Below are 19,955 nucleotides of genomic sequence, written 5' to 3' on the forward strand. Positions count from 1 at the left end.
AAAAAGGTTTTGACCATAATAGGGAAATGGTAAACACAAATGAGTTCTTATGGCTAAGAGATTTCAAAGTGAGTCAGGAAGCCATTCCAGGTTAGGCTTATACACATTTAAACAGGATCTCAAAGACCACTATAGTAAATATTCCTCCAAATAGTGGTGCTCCTGACGGCACCAGAGACATCCAGACACTATAGGTAGGGCAGACAACTAAGGATTTTGGCACCCTTCCAGTGGGCCTTACCTTGAAATTTATACTCCCATGTATGACAGAGTTTGACTCATTTGTGTTTCCCCTACACATGGCTTTTTTGCCCATTCTATTACAATCTATAGTTAGTACTAAAGTTGAAAGGTGTAATTCTAAGAGACTTAAATCTTTGGGTGGTCCATGTACCAGTTAGACCTTGAATGTCAACAGAGTGGAAACAATTACTGTCCAGATCATTGGACTCACCCAGAACAACTAAAAGGTGATGATTATGAGGAATGCCCACCCAAAGGAACAGAGAGAGTGGACAACTGAAAGCAAGATATTTCCACCCATCTGCTTCATGGTTTCTAAGACCCTTTCAATTAGAGGCTGAGTAGATATCACCCTCACAAAATCGTCAGTATTGTTGGATGAACAATGGGATAAAATGTACTATTATCCACTTTTTTATTGTTCTACTTTAGACTTAATGTTATTCTAGTAATGGAAGAATTTTTATCATTGATATGGAGGCAATGGCCACCAGAAGTTCTGAGAGGAGTGAGAGGGAAAATAGGTGTAATATGGGGTCACTTTTGGGATATTAGAATTGTCCTGAATGATATTGCAATAACTGATACAGGTGATTACATATTTTGTTATAATTTACAAAATTTCATGGCACAGTGTAAACTCTAATATAAACTTAAATCCACAGTTAGTGGTGATGCTTCAATTTGTGTTCATCAACTGTAACAAATGTACCACACTAATGAAGGATCTTGTTAATGTGGGAAAGTATGGGAGATGGAAGAAATGGGCCATATGTGTATCCCCTATATTTTATGTAACTTTTATATAGTCTAAATTGTATTTAAATTAAATAAAGATCACTCAGAAGAATGTGGGAATATGTTCATGGACTAAGAGAGTTTGGATGCTCTCATAAAAATCAACAGTAAAAGCCAAACCTCTCTAAGAGGCCTGATTTGGGAGTAAGCAGACCAGGACAGTACTACACAATTCCCAGGATGTTAAGAGACAGAGAAAAATCAAGCCAAAATGACACATGTGCAATTACCAAGCCTGGGAAGGGCTTCCCACCTCTAAGGCCAAAATATTAAACTGGTGTAAAGCCCCTGGTCCACTGCAGCTTACTGACAAGGGAACAGACATATCTCCCCATGTGCTATTTCAAGGGAAAAGAGAGGGGAGGGTGAGGTGCTTTTCTTCAGTGAATTCTGCCAGCAGAGCTCTGATCTAGAGATTCAACACAGGAATATAAGAAAGATAAACAGAAACACCTCCATTGAAATGGGTGCTGTCTAGTGTCATCTGCTTGCTGGTCTGGAAATTACATGTACAAAAACTGTTCTCCCTGTCTGTATCCAACACCTGAGAGAAAATCTACTGAGTCCCTGGCCCAATTTTTTTAAACTAAAGCCAAGCAATTTTAAAGACTGTTAATAAGCTGAGCCAAGTACCAAAGAAGAACAGTGAAATAAAAATTTGGCAAGAGGGAGAAATTCACCATCAGGGTAAATTTACCCACATGCTCAGATGCCTAAACATCAGCAGAAAATTACATGCTATACTAAGAGACAGGAAGAGATAACCCAGTCAAAAGAACAAACCAAATATCCTGAACAGATACAGGATTTAAGACAAGCAGTCATAATGACAAAACTCACCTAAATTACTTTAAATAAATTAAAGAAAATATGATTAAATAAAGGATTTTCATAAAAGACACTGGATGAGCATAAAGAACAATTTGAAAGCCTGCAAAAAAGTAATTGACATTATGGGAATGAAAGGCATGATGGACAAGATTAAAAATATATTAGAAGCCCCTAAGAGCAGATTTGAATTGCTTGGAGACAGAATTTGTGATGTTGAGGACAGAACACCTGAACTGAAAAGAAAGAACAAAAAGAGAAAAGAATGGAAAACCATTGAACATAGTGTCAAGGAATTGAATGACAACATGAAATGCACACATATTCATATTATTGGTGTCCATGAAGGAGAAGATGTAGAAAGAATTCTTGAGAAAATAATGACAGAAAACTTCCCAATATATATGAAGGACATAAATACCAATATCCAAGAAGGACAACACTCCCTAAGAATAAATCCAAGGAGATATACACCAGACTACTATTCAGAATGACAAGAATTGGAGATAAAGAGAGGATTTTGAAAGCAGCAAGGCAAAAGCAAATCTTCACATTCAAGGGAAACTCAATAAGATTAAGTGCTAACCTCTCATCATAAACCATGAATGCAGAAAGAAATTTGTATGATGCATTAAAGTACTGAAAGAGAAAAACTGCCAAGACCTTCGTTATCAGGTAATGCTGCCTTCAGAAATGAGGGTAAGTTCAACCTCTTCAAAGAGAAACAAAACTGATGGAATATGTTAACAAAGAGCAGATTTTCAAGATGTACTAAAGGTGATGCTACAACCTAAAACAAATAAAGATAATTGATTAGGACAAATGTTCAGAAATGAAGATTATTATGACAGATAATAATAAAGGATAAGATAGACAATAGAATGATATGACAAAAGAGAGCCAAGAAACTAAATGGTTGACGTAACTAATGAATTTACACCATTAACACTGAATGTTAATTGAACACCCCAATCAAAGAAATAAACAGTAGAATGGTTATAAAATATATTTATAAATATTTATATATATGAACTGTCTGCATGATGTCTACAATTGACTCACTTCAGATATAAGGACACAACCAGTTTAAAAGTAACAGTTTGGAAAAAGTTATTCCATGCAAATAATAACCAAAAACAACCTTGAGTAGAAAAGATAAATGTAAAATAGGAATATTTTAGTTTATGAATAATAATTAATGCAAATGGAAAATTGCTCCTGTGATCAATGTTCTATATTTTTTTCATATGAAATAAACACTCACTTTTCATTGAGGAGGGTTGGGAAGAGATATATTTTTGGGTGGTTCCTTTTCCTTTAACACATTCTTACTCATACAGTTTAAATAAAATATTCTTTATGGGTCATTAATGATTTGACTATTGATCAAGATTTTGAGTTTTTCTGCCTCATAAAATTATGAATTGGCCAATTGTTTTCTGCTGAAATCCATTCCAATAAAATGGGAAGAAATCCCAAATGGGAATTTGATTGTCTAGAAAAAAGATTGCCTAAATGGAAATTAAATAATTAAACCAAAAATGTCTTTCTTTCTTAGAGATTACCATGTCCAGTATTTAGAACTGTAATAAAAATTAGAATTATTTTACAATTAAGTTCTCTTATATTTGAATTATTATTTCCATTTATAGATGTTTGTTGCTATTTTTTATAGTTGATTATATTAAATCTAACTGGGCCTAGTACTTTCATTTAAAGTTTGTAATTTCTTTTGGTCAATTTTTCTACTTATTTTATAATTTTATAATAAAGGTCTTATTAACATCTAAAATGTCTCTCATGCTAAAACCCTAATCTTCTATTTTTTAAATGTTTTCCCATTACCAAATGGTTTTGTGGAACCACCAATAGAATTTTGACAGTTAATAAGAATTTTGGAATTTGGATTGCTCCACATCTTTTCTCTGTCCTTCTTTCCCAATAACTTGTTATATGCTTTTTGAGAGTGGCAAGTGTTTAGGAAATGTATATTGTGTTGTTGTCAATTGAGGATGAAGTGCAAATTCAAATGTAAGGAAGAAGATATAACCACATACCATGGTTTTATTAGCATATAAAGCTACTTTATGTTGCTCAAGTGATTTCCACTATTTATATTTCATATACTCTTCCAAAATTAGTGAAAATATTCATTTCTTCATTACATTACTATGCAAGTAGTACTTTTAATATTTTCAAAAAGAAATTGTTCTAATATGAAGAGTCAACTTATTCATTTAAAATATCAAGTGGGACGTTAGAATATGTGTGATGAATTGATGATCCACCTTTATTTCAACTACTTAATCATATATTTTTTAATCCTATGTGCAACAAGCCTATAAAATATGCATTAACTTATAATTAAAACACTTTGGAATGAAGTATCTATTTTGCCAAATATATTTTTTTCCAAGTGAATTAGTCAAATTATTGTGAAATTTTTAAAAATTGGTTAACATTCTTAGTTGAAGCATTTAAAGGTGATTTCCAATTTGACTCTACAGAGATGAATATAAAATAATTAATAATAAATATTTCCAACTGTTAATTTTATAAGTAATCAATGATTATTTACTCACCATGTTTAGTTTGTAATTTAAATATTATTTAAGGCAATATTTCTTCTCTTGTTATTGAAGAAACTGTGTAGGATATATTGCATCAGACAAATATCTAAAAAGGAAAACCTGTTACTGAAGAGCTGCTCAAAATCACTTATGGCTATTCTAATACAGATATTAGAATTGGTTTTAAGGCAGTCTTACATTTACTGCTGCCAAAGCAAGACTGATAATATTGATTGAATATTGAATAGTGAAGGAACCTTTCTTTCCTTCTCTCTCTCTCTCTCTCTCTCTCTCTCTCTCTCTCTCGCTCTCTCTCTCTCTCTTTCTTTCTTTCTTCTTTTCCATTTAAGCCAGTAATTTATTAAGCTAGGGAAGGAATGGAAATGGGAGAAAATAATAGATTATGCATCCCAGGTAGAGTGGAAGGAGTTGAAAAGTGATAAAGTAGGTTGATTTAGATACTACAGTGCCCATTATAGAGTATAAATGCCCAGATTTTACTTGTGTGTTGACCCATGTGGGGGAGAAGGCAGCCAGAATTGAGGTTCAAAGGGGTGAGATTGAACCTTTCTTTCTTTAGGTAGTACTAGAAGTCTTACTCAACTGTCCTTGAAATGCCAAAATTAATTAGATCTGTTCTCTTGGAAACACACAAACAAAAATAAAAATCAGTCAGGATATATAATGTCCTGCATCTGTCCCTGCAATATCATTCAGGGCAACTCCAAGTCCCCAAAATGCCTCCATATCACACCTCTTTTTCCCTCTCCTTGCCTTCAGCAACTTCTGTGCCATAACCTAGTGATTGGACTGTGAAAGAGTGTGAACTACAACATAAACTATAATAAAAGAAGTTGTTGATGTGGGAGGAGTGGAGAGTTTTGGGAGTGGGGTATATTGGAACTTCTAATTATTTTTAACATAACATTTTTTGTGATCTGTGTATCTTTAAAAATAATAATAAAAAGATCAGTCAAATGAAAATTCATTTACCAACCTCAATTAAGTTCTTCTGACAACAGGAAAATTGCAAGAGCTGAATCCCCCTGCACAATACCTTCAGCCTTAGATCCAGAGTGAGAGGGTTTCCTTCCTGACGTGACCACTTTGAAGTGACTTCTGACCTAGTACTTAAATTGTCAAAATTTTGTTTCTTCATCTACAAGAATGCAAATCCCATCTCCATGTTACAGGATTTTGTGAGTATAATGTGAATTGATTAATGCAAATCTTATTGGACCAGGAAAGGCACATGGGAAGCACTGTTTACCAATATGAAGATGATTTTTTAAACAGTTATCATTTATTTTTACGAAAAGTGAGAATTGTTCCAAAATGTATCATTTCAATTTCCTGCTGGTAACCACAAATAGAAAAATTAGAAAATTGCTTAAGGAGAAACATGTAATTTAATGAAATATATGTGTAATGCCATTTTTTATTAACTATCCAACCACACATTAAGGATAAACAAACAATATATTTGAACATACATTGTATATGTATAATATATATAAGATGTAATACATGTTTATATGTATATAATATTTTTATGAAACATAATATGTCATTTTTTTTTGTAATTTTGGCTTATTCATTACTATTACTATTTGTACATTTAGGAAATTGTATATATTTTATTATATGTCTCTGGGGTTTCATATGACAAAATGATCCCTAAGTAATTTTTCTATATATGTAGGGAAGAGAGGTGTATAATAGTCCTGATAATTCAGCTTAATTTCAACTTGAGTTATCTGGATGTGTATGAATTACTTTAAGGTAAGTTTGGGACAGCTGATTTTAACATCCATGTAAATTATATAATATTAAGCTAATCTAACATGTATTGAGTGCTTCTCTTGTGCTATGCAGAGTTATAAGAAATTTATGAAGTTTTTTAAGTTCTCAGACCTGCCATTATTTCCTTCTGGAAAACACTATGGATTAAAATTTCATTTTGCAAATATAGAGGTTGCCTAATTTGAAACAGAGAACCATAATGGAGACAAAATTTGAACAAAGGTTTCCCACTACTGTGCCTGTACTTTTCTCCACCATATTTACAAACTCACATTTCAAACATCAACAAAGGTCTGAATTTAGCAGCTTTTATTCTATGAATAACATTTAAAAATACACTGTTAAATTACAAATACAATAGGAACTAGCAATAGAAAGTGCTTGCATGAACCTCACATTTATTACTTCATTCATATAAATAAATCCAGCCCATCTATTCTTTCTCACTTATATTTGTTGTGCAAGCAATGCCAGACAGAATGGTGTCAGGAGCACCCTATGTATGACCCAGTAAATCTGTAACTTTTTTCAGAGATAAAAAGAAAAAAAAAAACTTGAAAACCTTGATTGGTTGACTGAGAAAGGATTCATGAAAACCTTAATATTTAAAATATGAGTTTTTGGAAGATTTGCCCAGTTTCTTACTCATAAAAATTCATACACTCATAATAAATCAATTTTACATTGAGAGACCCATTTATCCTTTGTGGCATCAGATAAGGCAAGCCTTTCTATTTGAAATAGCCATGCTTATGGTAACAAAATTTGGTGATTTGATGAGCCAGCCAGAAGACATCCTGGTCTGGGATGCAGCCCCCTGAGCAGCCCTGATCCATGTCTTGTTAGCTATGAGGATTCACTTGATCACTCAGACCTATGCTTAGCAGCTGTCTGGGGATTTCCCAGGAGAAACTAGGCTGTAGGTGCCAGGTTAGATTTCTTCCATGAGCTGCCACTGGGTGCATTGTGTGATGATGGCTCTGAAGCTGGGTCTTTCCCTGTGATAGGTAAGTGTGTGAAATTATTTCCTTTGTCTGATTGTGCTTACTTTAACTTTGTCAGTCAGTTTATACCAAGAAGACTGTTGGATTGGCTTTGTCCATCTGCTCAAGACTATGAGATTGTTGAAATGGCTTTGTCAGTTTACTCATTTCTACGGGACTATAGAATTTTGCATTGATCTGAGCTCATGAATACAAACCTGGTATGTGTGAGTCCCATCATCCATGTTCTTAGGTTTGGGGACCACCTGTTGATTTTATTATTGTATTTTTCTTTGAAGATGAAGTTTGAGTGAATTCAGAAGGTACAGAAGGTATACAGAAGGTACAGAAGGGAAAGGAGTTTTGTGGTTAAAGTTGCCTAAGGTTTATTGGGTCTATCTATACAGTTTTTAAGAACCTTAGTATCAAATAGCATAACTTATACAAAAGTAAAATTTGGGTCTTTTCCTGTTAAGGTTACAAAGTTTCTTAAATCATTAGTCTGTTTTAGTAAAAGTCATAACAAGTTTTCTCCTGAATAATTCTATACAAAGCAGAAAGTTTGTTTTTTCAAAATAAATTCATGTATACTGTTTATCTTATTGTGCCCTTAGTAAAAGAAAAAAAGTCTTCTTACTTTTAAATATATTTTTCAAATCCTGCAAATTTTAACATTTTGCATTCTCAAATTCAAATCCTGAAATGTATTCACTTATTTCAAACTATTGCAAAAGGTTTACTTCTTTATCTTGTAAAATGTGAAGTATTAAAATAAGTTCATTTGGTGGCAGACTTGGCCCAGTGGTTAGGGTGTCCGTCTACCACATGAGAGGTCTGTAGTTCAAACGCGGGCCTCCTTGACCCTTGTGGAGCTGGCCCATGCACAGTGCAGATGCACACAAGGAGTGCCCTGCTGTGCAGGGGTGTCCCCTGTGTAGGGGAGCTCCATTGTGCAAGGAGTACACCCCGTAAGGAGAGCCACCCAGTGCAAAAGAAAGTGCAGCCTGCCCAGGAATGGTGCTGCACACATGGAGAGCTGACACACCAAGATGACGCAACAAAAAGAAACACAGATTCCTGTGCCACTGACAACAACAGAAGCGGACAAAGATGATGCAGCAAATAGACACAGAGAACAGACAACTGGGTGGGGGGGAAGGGGAGAAATAAATAAATAAATCTTTAAAAAAATAAGTTCATTTGAAAATTATAAAGTAGAATGTAAAGTGTTTAGAAAATGTGTAAAATTTTAAAAGGTGGATTTCACTTTGTCACACTTTCTTATACATTTAAACCAGGTACACATTGCTTTGAATATTGTTTCTCCATTTGAGTTATTGGCTAGATCATTCACTACTACCTCTAAAACAGTAAAAGTATTACTATATCACCTGGTCATGCTTCTGAAGTAGATGAAAATAAGTTGTTGCTTCACATTCCTTCAGCTCTGCCACCAGGTGATGGCACAGCATTGCCTCCAGAACAACTCTGTTTCATAGTCTGCCCTGTTCTCTTGAGAAACAATGGTGTTTCTGTGAGATGCTGACATGTTGGCTGTGTGAAAGATATATCAAGTGGATTAATAATTACCAGAGTAATGTGAGTAGAACCAACACAGACACAATCGCATTATCACTGCTCCCATGAAGGAACAACACATATACTATTGTAAACCTGGAGCATAGATACATAAGCTGCTGCTTGAAGAGAAACTTGTGCATTATTATTACTAAGTACGGTGCTTGAAAAATATGATAATTTTTTCTCTATACTGGGTCATTTGCAAAAGGATATTGAACATGTTAAAAGGCTTGGCAAATGATTCATTCTGTAAGTAGTTAAGGAATTTGCCATGAGATAATTATGAAAATTTTCTTCACCATTATTCTGCTGGAAACAACTACAGAAAATGAGAACTTTACCAGTTTTCCTTATATAAGGAAAGCTTATGAAATATATCTTCTTTAGAATAAGAAGAATATAAATAAAAGGAGGGATTTGATAGCTAGAAAATGTGCTTATTAAAATTTTCTTCATTTAAATAACTCTGAAAATTTTAATGCTCTAATTGAGCTGGTTTTCTATTCTATGTTTAGAAGTTTATTCCTGGCATTTATTTTCTAAAAGGATATTAACCAGATGTGTTATTCAGCTAAAGGGGTGCTGCTGATGTAAATATTAGAAATTGGTTGGTTTTTATAGAGGCTATTTATTTGGGGTAGAAGCTTACAGTCACTAGGTCCTAAAGAGTCCAACTCAAGGCATCATAAGAGGTACTATTTCATCCATAGTTTGTTGTCACATAATCCAAGATGTCAGCTGCTGTCCATGAGGGGTTCAGCCTCCCTCTTCTTCTTAAGGCTCTGTGGTCCCAGCTTGTTCCAATATAAACTGTAGGCTGGGATAAATTTAATATCTCTCCCAGGGCTCATTACTCTCCAGGTTCAGCTGCTCTGCCCGCCCCCCCAAAGTTTAGCTATAGACTATCAGGCAAATGGCTATCTCTCTTCCTGTATCTTCTGCAATGTCTAATGGAGCCTTCTCTCTTCCCCATATGTATCTGTTTCTCTGTGTATTTACTTCTCAAGACTACAGCATTAAAACCCTAATTTTCTCCTCTGCCTTGTCATTTTCTCTGAGTACCCCCACTGAGGGAGCAGAAACTTGACACCCTGCTGATGTGACTCAAAACTCTAGTCATAATTTAATCGAGTAAAAATGAAATCTCTGAACTCAGTATAATCTAAAGGTATCACTGGAGCAGGGAAACAGACCAGTTTAAAAGCATAATCATTATTTCATTTTGGACCTCTTCAATTATATCAAACTACCACACCAGACTTTCTCAGTTTTGCTTACATAAATAAGAAATGGTCTCAAAGCAAAACCAGAAAGAATGCTGTCAGCAAAAACATAACCCATTAAACTTGCAATTTTCTCAGAGAAAGAAATTAAAAAAAAAAAAACCTGACATCTTTGTGACATTGACTGAGAAAGGAATCATGAGGATTTTAATATCTAAACAGGTTTTGGTGTTTTGTTTTGTTTTTTTAATCTCCTAAAATCAAATACAAGTTAATTTACTTGAGACAATGCAGGACTAAGAAATTGCTCATAACCTTCTCAAAAGAATCTTGGAAGCATGACTTTTTTCCTTTATTTTTACAGTTTTTCTTCTCACCTATACCCTTTTTTTAAATCCCTGTAAAAAACCCTAGCTGCATTCACAATTTGAACCAGTTTTCAGAAGATTTCCCTATTTTCTTGATTGTATACTCCCAATAAATAACCTCCTCAAAAAGAGACTTGTTTCTCCTTTGTGGCAGCAAGTCTAGTTGGCCCATCTATGGAAAATAGACATGATAATGGTAACACTACATTTCCCCACTACATGGGTCATGTCTATCAGGGATGAGATTTCCTGGCCCTGGTACCAAGGGATTACTAGTGAATGTTGATCAGCAATGCTTTTAGAGAAGGTCTTGATTAAAAGGGGGAAATGTTAAAAGGAATAAAACAAAATAAAGTTTCTATTGCTAAGAAATTTCAAAGAGTCAGGAGATGATTCTAAGTTTACCCTTATGCAGGTTTAAGCCTTATACACAAGCAGCCAAATAATGCAAAGCCACAAACAACATTGCTAAAAAATACTTCCAGACAGCATATAAAGCCATATGGCTACATGGAATCAATACCCCATACTCTAAAGATTTTCTCCACAATATGACATGGCTATATTTGTTAGAGATTTGGGCCCAAAGGGTTTCAGGAATGAAAGAAAGACAAAAAGGAGAAAGAAAATAAGAGAAAGAAAGAGAGAGAGCTGGGATCAGTGGGTCTGTGAGTAGAGACTCACCAGACAACTTTATTGTGTACAAGGGGCTCTCTATATAGCCCAGTCTATGTGAGAACAAGCAGCAAGAAGCAGTTAACTATCAGCAATACTCATAGTCTAAGGAACTCAAAAAATCTTATCTCAAGGTACAAAGCCTAAGTGTTCTACTTACTATAAAGTAGAGGTGGTCATTTTTATCTCTGCATGTGACATCATCCTGATAGCCATCACACATTCAACCACTGCATTCCTTAGGTTGCAATCATAGTCATGGAGACAGCACATCTCTCCTTGTGAGACCACTGCACCTCAGTTTCCAACATTTCCCCCTTTTTGTTTTAGTCAAGGTGACTGTTCCTGTCTTAGGTTGCCCTCCTCTGAGAGTCTTACCCATCCTTAACTACCAGCCAAGCTCTTTGACTGGGGGAAGTTATTGCAGTGATTTTGTTGGCACCAAATTATTAGCTTGTCCCATGGCTGTTACGCTGTGCAATTTTCTTCTAAAGCACTGTACAACATAGGCAAAAATCATGAGCAACAGAACAAATATGATTAGCCCTATTCCTAAACCTGATAGGAAATGCTGTGATTTCCACCAATTAACTGGGTTAAATTTTATAATATGTGAACTCATATCTGAGGAAATAGCCTTATCATTTGCTACATGAATTTGATTATGAGACATCTCTAATATTTTCCTTTGCAATTCAATTATTTCCTGAGAGATACTACTTATATGGCCTAATAAATGATTCTTAATTTTTTCCATACTGTATTTGATTAATTCTATACAAGCAGAGTTATACAGAAATTATTTTCATTCCAATCATACCTCAACCCCTTAACAATTTAAATTATACAATTGATCTCCAATATGTAACACAGCTCATTCCAAATCATTAACCCAATTATTTAATTGCTCATCTATATGCTCTTGACTATACCACAAATCACTAGCATTTTTATGTTATATATTACATATTGTTGTGTTTGTACTTTCATGTAAAGCTACCACAGAAGTAGCAGCATCTGTAATGATTCCAATCAGCCCCACAATGCTTATAATAAGCAGTCCAATAAAGCATCTAGTCTGTTTCAAGAATTCTTGTACCATATGCAGGAATAACTGATTGCTCCAGATGACTTTTCTTCTTTGGTCATCACTATTATCTCTCCATCCTGCAACACACTTTCTGATAGACATGTATACAAGGCACCATTTTCATAAAACAATGAGTCATTCTTAATAGTTATCTTACCAGTTATGAAAACAAATGGATCTTTATTGTAGGCTTTAAAATGATACGTTTGATTAAGGGTCAAACACTGTCCTCTCTTATTTATAATTCCCAACCATTCATACATAGGGGCAATTCCAAGAAATATTTTCCACAAATTATTTTGTAGGTTATGACTATGAGTGTCATTAGCCCAAGGGGCTGGTATCCATTTTCCTTTGTAATGTCAACAGTTTCTGCCACAATAGCATAAGGAGAGGGCACACAGGCCCAAAGTCCATAGGCAGACACAAGCTTCAAGTTCACAGCTCCAGGATTTGTAAAGTTAATGTGATCATGGCAGCAATTGCCACAGGTCTCAGTGAAGTATTTTAATCTCCAGCCATATTTCTGCTTTTTCTCCTTTTTGTTTTTGTAAAGTTAATGAATACTGTTTGGGTGGGTTTTTTTTATTTTTTGTTTTGGTTACTCCTCAGAGGATTTGAATCATGCATCTGAGGGCTCATTCCTCTCAAGAGCAGGAGGGGTCTGATGTCACAGTCATTGAAGTGGGACAATGGGCACTCATGGGTGAAATCCATGAGCTGTTGGCAAGAAACAGGCAGTTGGAACTGCTGGGCTAGACACCACAAGGTCTGGTAATCATAATGTTCACCTTTCTGGTGGGGCCACTTTGCCTTTACTCAGGTTTCAGTGGTAGGGCCCTGGATCTTCACAAAGGCATCTGCATCAACAGTCGTAAAAGGGATGTTAGTGGAGTGTGCAGGGACATGACAGTCACCTGTTACTACTAGCAGGTATCCTGGATGTTTTTTCATAGATCTGAGGGTGATTTACAACAGTCCCTCATTTCTGTCTTGTTTTTAGTATTTGCAATCCACCCCTGGATAGGGATGGCAGTCTTCAGAGTGACCAGACTGTTAGAGGTTTGCAATAATTAATAAGCTGTAGCTCAGTTTCCCCTGATATTCACTGGGGAAAGGATAACCCCATCCCCTATAAGCCTTTATGTCCAAGGGCATGGTGCTTCCCCACAGGTTAAATAAAGAAACCACATAGAAATGGGAGTAAAGGGAAATGGAAATCTTCCCTACCTACATATCAGAGGGAGATAAAATTCCCACAAAACAAAGAAACATCTGCTCCTGCAGCATTCCAAGAAACCATAACTCCCTAACACACTATCTTCTATTCACTCTCAGGAAAAGTTTTGCCTCTAAGGGCTTCCCATTGGCCCCTGCAATTCACTCAGACACTCAACCCCCTCTCACCAACTATCATTTCCTCACCTAGGAAAGTTCTGTATAAATCCAAATCCCTCCCTTCCAGGAGTGGGCTGAAGTCTGTTCTCCAGAACCCTTCCATTGGGAGAGTTTCTCAATAAATCCTTCTTTGTCTATAGGCAATCAGTCTCCATGTCCCTGTAAGTGCCATATTTTCTCCAACACAGACACTATTGGGTTAAATTCTTTCACTTTTAGCAGGACCTCCCATGCTGCACACAGTTGCTTTTTGGTATTGTACTTTTGGCCTCTTTCCAGAATTGTGATTAAAATCCAAGGGATACTTTTTTAGAATTTTCCTTTTGCCACAAACTCCACCCAAAGCCAATATTGGTTCTTGCCACATCCAATGCATAGGCTAAGTTGATGTCCACAATTTTCTCTCCTTTTATTATTATTTAAAACAGCTTGATGGAGGTTTTCCTACTTCCATGAAGGACTTTTCCCAATTAATACATACAATGGTTTTAATATTTGAGCTAAATGAGGGATGAAAGATTTTCAGCACTTCAACAATATTACAAACTCTATTAACATGGGAAAACATTGCACTCTGTCAACTACAACAGAGGGAATAGTTTTATCCCACCCAACCAAACAACATTTAGCAATTTGATAGAGCAGCAGGGATTTTGCAGCCTGTTCCAATTGTTTGCCTAGTTCAGTCTCTTAAGATACTATTGTCTCTGATGTTTCTTTTCATTCTGAAAAAAGGATTACCAGGTAACATAATGTCATCAATAGAGTTTCAGCCACCAATTTTTTCTATGCAGCCCGATTATTATCACCTTGCCAGGCCAGATGTTTGGGATATGCACACAGCCTTGGTGAGGCATTGCAAAAGTCTGTTGTTGACTTTTCTACAGGTAGGAGAATGCAGACTGGCTTGACTTGCCTAAGGAAATACTTGCATGTTTTAAAACAAAGTGATTTTATCTTTATTTATTTATTTATCTTTATTTAGATATTTAGAAAATACCTAACATAGTTAGATCTTATTTTTTTTTGCAACAAACTAGCAATATTTGGGACTGCTGCATACTACAATGTTACTTTAATTTATAAGAGGTTGTTTCTGTGACACACACCTTATATTAATTAAAACCATAATTAATCATATTGTACTTTTGTTTTATATTATGTTGAAATATTGGTAAATTTATACACTCTTAAGCATTCATAGGAAATTTTACTCATGTAACTTTAAATAACAGAGGGTTAAAATATCCTGTTAATTTTATATCACTTTTAAACACCTTCCATTCAACTTATAACATATTAAATGAACTCAACTATTACTTTAATTTTTCTTTCAAAGTAAAAGAACAACTCTGTTGTAATTAGTTTGGAACAAAAGGCTACTTTTAAGGATATCATTTTGAGAAAGCAGGTTTGAACATTATTTTCCTTTAAAACAGATAAGGCCTTTCCTTCTTGGAACATGAGGAAATGATGAGGTTAAAGCACAAGAAGCTATTTTGATAAAACAGACTTTCTTTGTCTACTGATTATTCAGAATAAAAACTTTTCACAAACTTTTACTAAAGCAGACTAATGATTTGAGAGACTTTGAGAAAGAATAAATTTTAACTTTGCATTAGTATACTACTTGATACTAAACCTTTTAAAACTTTATATACAGACTCATCAAATTTTATTTAATTTTAATCATAAGAATTATTTTTTCATGAACCTTTTGCACTTTCTGTATTTATTCAAATTTAGTCCCATATTTTACCTTTTCTTAGTAACCAATTATTTTATATTAGGACAAAATTATTTTCTACTTTCTTAATAATAAAAAAACATTCTATACATCCCACATACATAAGTTACCAGCAAACTTCTTACAATGTGTAATTACCAATAACACTAAACAAGATTTTAAAATAATCAACTTTGCTTCACTTTGAATACTTAGTAGCATACAATATCAGAAATAGTCCCCTAGGAGCAAGTTGGCAAGGAAGGCTGGCTGCCAACAAATTTTCCTGTTATGAAATTACCTTTTATTATTATTATTATTATCAATTCATGTTTTGTTTAATAATGACTTTTTGGAATTAGCGATTTAAATTTAAGTACCTTAATTTAAACAATGATTCCTTAAACATCTTATAATTATTTAAAGCTTTATAGAATATAATTATATTATCTTAAGACAAATTTTCCCTTCACAGAACACAGTCCTTTACTTAAAGTTGTCACAATACTTTCTACAACTTGCTGCATGAATCTAAGCCCCATGAGTTTATGAAAATTAACCATCCTATTTCAGGAAAAAACACACCTTTTTTAAAAAACTTAATAAATTTCAGTCAAAATTCCACAAGCTTTTAACCTTCTTTAATATTCATTTAAGTTTTATATCCTTCATTTTATCTTGTGAAAAAAAATAAACTATTCATTTCAATCTAGGCAAGAACTACTTTTTATGAAAAGACTTATAGTAATTTTGTTAATCAAGACTTACAATTTTTATCATTGCCGAGATCTTATTAACATTTAAACTTATGTATTACTATAAGCACTTATTTAATATTTGGCCATTTGAATAGAGTTCTTTTAAAAATTTATTTATTAATTTATATCACCATCCAGATGTATCAAAATATACACTGACATTGAACAAATAGACAAACACAAAACAAAACACACCAATAGAAACATACAGTTTACAATTGACTCATAATTCTTACTTTCTTACTTTTTTAGTATAGCTGTTTTTAAGTTCTCCATCATATCAAGTCTTAGATTTACTGTTTTTAAGATTTCTTCTGGAATCCATGTTGCCTGTAACATGCAAGCTTGTTCTTGGAAACATTTTTATTAGTTATCAGTCATCAGTTAAGATAACTTGAGCAGCATAAATGTAGTTAAGCTCTTATTTAGCAGTTTAGACAAACCAGTAAAACACATTTTTGGGATTACTACTCTGTAAGACTACACTGAGACTTGAAGTTCAGGAGTAAACTATTGATTTAAAACTGAAAATTCCCTTTAACACCTTGATAAAATTTTTGTACTAATTTTATTAATTTGGTTAAATAGGCCCAGTTAGAATTAGCTTGGAAACAAAACAGAACACCAACGTTGCCATGTTTTTCTCCTTTTCCAGCAGTTTAATTCTTTTAACCCCCCACAAGCCCACAACTACATTATTATGTAGACAGCCAGGGATTTACCGAGTTGCTGCCAGAATAATTTCCTTATCTTAGTTAACACTTTAACAGACAGTTTTCTTACAAGCCTGATTTCACTGATGAGGGCCTTATTTAGCACTTCTGCCTGTTTTAAATCTTTCAATAGTTTAAAAGACATTGGTTCATGATGAAACTCGATATCCCCTGTCTAGATCTCTGCAATAAACATTGCATCAAGGGTTTTTGTGGAGTTGGATTAGGAACAACAATCTTATTAACATAAGGCAACGCATCAGCAACATCTGAAAACATTTTTAATTTAGGCTTAGCAACAGAAGACAATTCAATAGGTGCAGAGGATTGTATTGGATACATAGAAGATATTTCATTAGAACATTTCATTCAGCTTTTGTTGATGAAAGGGTTAGTATCAGGATGAGGGAAAAAACCTGACAGTTCCCCATTCACCTCAAGCTCCTGTTCTTGTTCCAATTTTCTTTCTTTTATTTCAAATTTACTCATGGGCTTGTGGAGAAGTAGGAGCCTGTGACCACCCCCACCCAAGAGGAAAATTCCACAGCCCCCTAACCGCCTATATCTCACTTCAGTAACAAGCTTGCTCAACTGTAAAACCTTATCTCAAGTCCTCCTGCTGTAGAGAGTGCTGTCAGCCCCTACCAAAAGACCAACCTGACCCAGACCCTTGTAAATAACAAGAACTCCCCAACTGTTTATCTCCTCTGATCAAATTCCCAGCGCTTGATTAACTGCAAACACCTGCTTCTGTACGTGCTTGCTTACTGAGCTATTGCCCCCCACCCTGAACCTTAAAGTCTATATAAGCAAACTCCCCCTGCGACTCGGGGCTGTTCTCCCCTCTGCATAGGAGGAGGCAGTCACTACGCGGCTAATAAAGCTCTCAGCTGGAACTTTATTCAGAGTCTGAGTCTGGTCCATATCGCTGGTCTATAACAATTGGAGGGCCCAGTGAGATAGATCGACAAGATCCCCCACTCCAGCGGGGTTGATTTCCTCAGACTCAGGGATGGACTGGCAGTCTAGGGGGAGGCCTCAGAGAGATGTTCCTCTGCCCCAGACACCGCCCGGCCCTGGAAATTGTCTCTATCTAAATTCTATCTGGAGAGCATCAGGAGTTCCTGGGCACAGGATCAGCAAACAGGACGACCCTCAGTAAGTCTGTTTTCTGGAAAACCTCTGCAGAGTCTGTGGAATGTGGGGAAATGGATCTGCTGGATGCAGCAAATAGATCCCACCCACCGGTCAGAGCGAGACGTCGCTCTTAACTTCAGTTCAGGCTGTCTGGTTTGTCTCTTCGTCTGTCTTAATTGTTTGTCTTTTTGTATTTCTGTTCTGTGTAATTTGTGAAGAATTATGAGTCAATTGTAAACTGTGTTTCTGCTAGTGTGTTGTAATTGTTTTGTATTTATCTGTTTGTTCAATGTCAGTGTGTATTTTGATACCTCTGGATGGTGATATAAGTTAATGAATAAAGATTTTTAGGAGAGCTCTATTCAAATGGCCAAATATTAAATAAGCACTTATATTAATATATGTTTGAATGTTAATGGAATTTCTACAATGACAAAAATTGTCTTAACAAAATTCCTGTCTTTTCATTAAAAAATAATTCTTGCCTAAATTAAAATGGTTTATTTTTCCTCACAGAATAAAATGATGTAAAAAATGAATATTAAAGAAAGTTAAAAATTTGTGGGAATGCTAACTGAAATTTAATAAGTTTTTCATAAAGGTGTGTTTTGCCCTAAAATAGGATGGCTAATTTTCATAAACTCATGAAACCTAAATGCATGTGGTGAATTGTGGAAGATATTGTGGTGATTTTAAGTAAGAAAATGTGTTCTGTGAAAATAAAATTTGTCTTAAGGTGATGTGGGCTATGGGTGGGAGCTCTTTGTCCCTTCAGCGGTAACCTTAACCTAGACTGTCTGTCCTGACTTGCGGGAGTAGAACGGTAAGAGGCTGCAGTCCTGCTCTTGGTGACCATGGCAACAACCCCAGTCCCTGGAGGCAATTTAGCAATGCAAACTCTATACATACCAGTCAGTCCAGAGAAACTCTGATGGTGGTAATGCCAAAACTTAAGGAAATTTGGACTTGGCCTCAAATAAAAAAATATAATATAGCCTGTGCATAAATTCAAAATCATCTAATTCTATATCCAAGTGTGCCTAGTCTCTAGAAATCCAGTTAAGTAATATAGGCTTTGAATGTTCAGAAAAGATGTAAGACTGAATGTGTATTCAAAGTTGCATCCAGACAGAATGTAGGCAAGATGCTTATTCAAGTTCACCTGAAGTGTGAGCAATATGTTAATTCAAAACCTACTTGATACTCAGGCAAAGGCTTAACTAACAAAGAAAATAGTTTTCTTTGATTTGATTAAAAGCACCATTAACTCCCCAAACTATAAAAAGAACTTAAAAATCTTGTTCAGGGCTCGGGTTTGGAACAGAAAGCACCCGAGTCTGGCCAGCCATCAATAAACCATTTTTCCTTCTCAAAATCATTCCTGAGTCCTGGCCTTTCTATACACAAATAATTGAACCTCTCTCAAATTCTACAACAAAAGTAGTATAATTATAGTCTATATAGTTATAAATAATTATAAGAAGTTTAATGAAGCACTGTTTAAATTAAAGTGTTTAAATGACTAAATCCAGAAAGTCACTATTAAACAAAAACTGAATTAATAATAATAATAAAAAGTAATTTTATAACAGGAGGGCTTGTTGGCAGCCAGCCTCCCCTGCCAAAATTGCTTCTAGGAGACTGTTTCTGGTATTGCATGTTACTAAGTTTAAAGTGAAGAAAAGTTTAATGTTAATAGTAATTATATATGTTATAAAAAGTTTGCCTGGTAACTTATGTATGTGAGATGTGTGGAATGTGTTTTTATTGTTAAGGAAACAGGAGAAGATTTTGTTCTGTGATAAAATGATTAATTATGGGGAACAATAGAGTGTGGGATGAAGCCTGAGTGAATGCTGAAAGTATAGAAGGTTTATGAAGGGGAAATTTTTGTGATTAAGGTTGGGTAAGACTTAGTGGGTCTGTCCCTAATGTTTTGAAAGGTTTGGTATCGGGTAGTATACTGATGCAAGGTTGGAAATTTTGTTCTTTCTCAAAATCTGTCAAGTTATTAGTCTGTTTTAGTAAAAGTTTTCTGAATAATCAGTATACAAGGAAAAT

Source organism: Dasypus novemcinctus, chromosome 16 (genome assembly GCF_030445035.2).
Source record: "Dasypus novemcinctus isolate mDasNov1 chromosome 16, mDasNov1.1.hap2, whole genome shotgun sequence".
Lineage (NCBI taxonomy): Eukaryota > Metazoa > Chordata > Mammalia > Cingulata > Dasypodidae > Dasypus > Dasypus novemcinctus.